Genomic DNA, 3115 nt, shown 5'->3' with positions numbered 1-3115 from the left:
TTTGACTGGATTCCATCCTTGTTTTAAATCAACAACATTCTACTCACGTTTGCTGTCTTGATTAAATATCTCGATGCAAAATACCCACACATTAAGAATTCCAGCTGGTAGACATCACCCAGACATTTGTAAGAATATAGTTAACACATGCAAACCCATTATGTTTTCAGGTAATGGGTAATGGGAAGAAAAATGCAACACAATTCTCTTTTCTCTTGTTAAGGTGCTGTCATTTAAGCAGAAACCTGGAGTATTCGTAACAGAATTCGGTTACAAGATGAAAGCATGGCAAAAAATGTCAGGTAGCTGTGGAAGCATGTGTGTTTCTGAAAACTACAAACCTCAAGAAGGAAAAGCAGAAAGGACAAGCTTTATCTATTTTGCTGAGTACAAGAGCTGCAGTTTAAATTGTTAGGGACTTCCCTGGTGGTCCAGTGGTAAAGAATCCACCTTACAATGCAGGGGACGCGGGTTTGCTCCCTGGTCAGGGAACTAAGATCCCACAGGCCACGGGGCAACTAAGCCCACACACCACAACTCCTGAGCTCACGTGCCTCAACTAGAGCCTGCGTGCCACAAACTACAGAGCCCACATGCTCTGGACTCCACGTGCCACAACTAGAGAGAGAAAACCCACACGCCACAACCAAAGATTCCACGTGCCTCAGTGAAGATCCCGTGTGCCACAACAAAGACCGACGCAGCCAGAAAAATAGATTAAATACATAAATCTTTTTTAAAATAAATAAATAAATAAATTGTTTAATGTCACAAACTGTGTTAATATTTGAAGTGATGTGGGTGCTGACTACTCGTAGCATCAAAAATATATTCAGGATTGCGTTTATACCTGTATTTATAATTTTAAAAAGTCAAGAGGGGAGCTTGATGAGCTTCTGTTAAAAGCCATTCCCACGTTATATGTAACAGACAAGGTAATTATTTGTTTACAGATGGCTGCTGAATAAGCCATCCATTTAAGTTTAAGTGAGATCAGCAAAAAGGAAATACGTATTGATGTGTCTTTTGGAGATTAAAGTTAGTCTTAAAATGTAAATAAGATATGGAAACTGTCCTAAAAAATTATTTTTTTAAATCACATACCGGGTAAACAGTGCCCTCACTCTCCACTGTCCTATTGGCTATGTCCTTGGGTTCCAAGTGGCCCTGATGGCAGTACAGAACAGGGGGATGGTGGGAAGTTACCTACTTATCCCCACATTAGGCATCTCATTCCCTCCCAGAGTATTCTACGTGGAGTCCCTCTCTCCTCTCCTTCACCAGCTCAGCCCTCTCCACCTGAAAACCCAGCTCACTCTTCACAGCCTCCATTAAAACAAAACAGAAAGCACCTGACTCACAGCTATGCCCCTCAAACTCTGTGCACCCAAAAGACTGATGCACTCCACAGGATCCAGCACTAAACGAACGTCAGATGACTGACAGAAGTATTTTCTCTAGGACTGGATCAGAGATAATCTGGGATAACAAAGAATTCAAGTATTATTCATCACCTATTTTGGAAAAATTAGTCAGAAATTGCATCATCATAAGTATAAATACTTCTGCAGAAACAAAGCCTCACCACCAGAATTTAACCTCCACTCAACACAAACCATTACCTGTGCGCTTAATGGACCAGGGCAGTTAAAACTTCACCAAGCAGCAGGACCAGTCTGCACGCTGGGTCCAAAATTCTATTCGACTGTGGGGCGAAGAGCACACATCACCAACTAGCCTAATCTCATGGAACTTCCCGAGGCTGTAAATTCTGTGTATCATAGGCAAAGTCACTGAATCCCCTCCGGAAGCTGGCGCCGACCCAAGGACTCCCATCTCTCCCAAAATTTTTGATTATGAGGCTGTATCTTTGAAGGCTGACTGAGATGAAAAAGCTTTTCAAACCCAAAGAAGAGGGCAGGGCCGAGGCCCTGACAGCCCAGTGTTTTCCTGCCCCTCCTCAGCCCTCCACTACCCTGCAGGTTTAGTTATTTGGGATTGTCTTGTGTCCTCCCTCCTCTTTGATATGTTCTGGTGTGAACTCTTCCCTTTCACTTTGGGTGAGGACAGGGCAACAGCCAGAGGTGACACAGAGACAGGGCTGAATTGTTTCAAGGCACTAGAAGTGATAGGATGTCTGTGGGAACTGAGAAAAAAGCCCCTAGAAAGGTTAACATTTGAAGACCCAACATCGCCCATCAAGGCCTTAAAGAAGCCGTCTCCTCTTACGGTCCTCGGCATCACATACCACATATATTATTCAACACACTGCAACCGTTTTTCCCTCCATCCTCGAAACATTTAACATTTCACTTTTTTTTTGGCTGCTTTGGGTCCTTGTTGCTGCCGCGGGCTTTCTCTAGCTGTGTCGAGCAGGGGCTACCCTTCGTTGAGGTGCGCAGGCTTTTCATTGCAGTGGCTTCTCTTTGTTGCAGACCATGGGCTCTAGGTGCATGGGCTTCAGCAGTTGTGGCACACAGGCTCAGTAGTTGTGGCTCGCGGGCTCTAGAGCACAGGCTCAGTAGCTGTAGCACAGGGGCTTAGTTGCTCCGCGGCATGTGGGATCTTCCCGGACCAGGGCTTGAACCTGTGTCCCCTGCATTGACAGGTGGATTCTTAACCACTGTGTCACCAGGGAAGTCCTAATATTTCACTTCTAAGACCTGAGTTTTTTTAATGAAAGGGATATTTTGGGCTTTCAAAAGAAAATTTTTTAATGATTGTTAAAGTAACATTGAGAAATACTTTCTCTAACTTCATTCTTTAAGGCACATATATCATTTATATAAGTTAAACAGTAGTGACTTCCAGGCAATGAGGCAGGTATGGACATGGTATCTGGCCAGGAGCAATTCCATACTTAAGTATGTGCAGTTGGGAAAGACAGACAAGGAAGACTGGTGTTTCGGCAGCCCCTGAAATGTACTATTACTTGACACTGATGGGCTATTTCCCAGGAGAGAACTGCGGTCCTTACAGAAATAAATATGAACAACAGAGACATCCTGTCAATTTCACATATGTGGGTTGTCTCTGATGTACCTGGCACTGCACTAAATGTTGGGAGTAACACGGAGAGTGAAAGGGAGACTTTTTCTTCAGGAGCTGTCTTAGC

General features: G+C 44.0%; 1 protein-coding gene across 6 annotated transcripts in view; it reads right to left on the bottom strand.

Moving 5' to 3' along the window:
* The window catches only part of CA8 (carbonic anhydrase 8), a 212338-nt gene that overhangs the window by 70374 nt on the left and 138849 nt on the right, over positions 1-3115 (bottom strand). The gene's annotated exons all lie outside the window — the stretch shown is intronic.

This window comes from Monodon monoceros, unplaced genomic scaffold (genome assembly GCF_005190385.1).
Source record: "Monodon monoceros isolate NGI ecotype Baffin Bay Population unplaced genomic scaffold, NGI_Narwhal_1 Super_Scaffold_14, whole genome shotgun sequence".
Classification (NCBI taxonomy): Eukaryota; Metazoa; Chordata; class Mammalia; order Artiodactyla; family Monodontidae; genus Monodon; species Monodon monoceros.
This window is presented reverse-complemented; position numbering and strand designations above follow the sequence as displayed.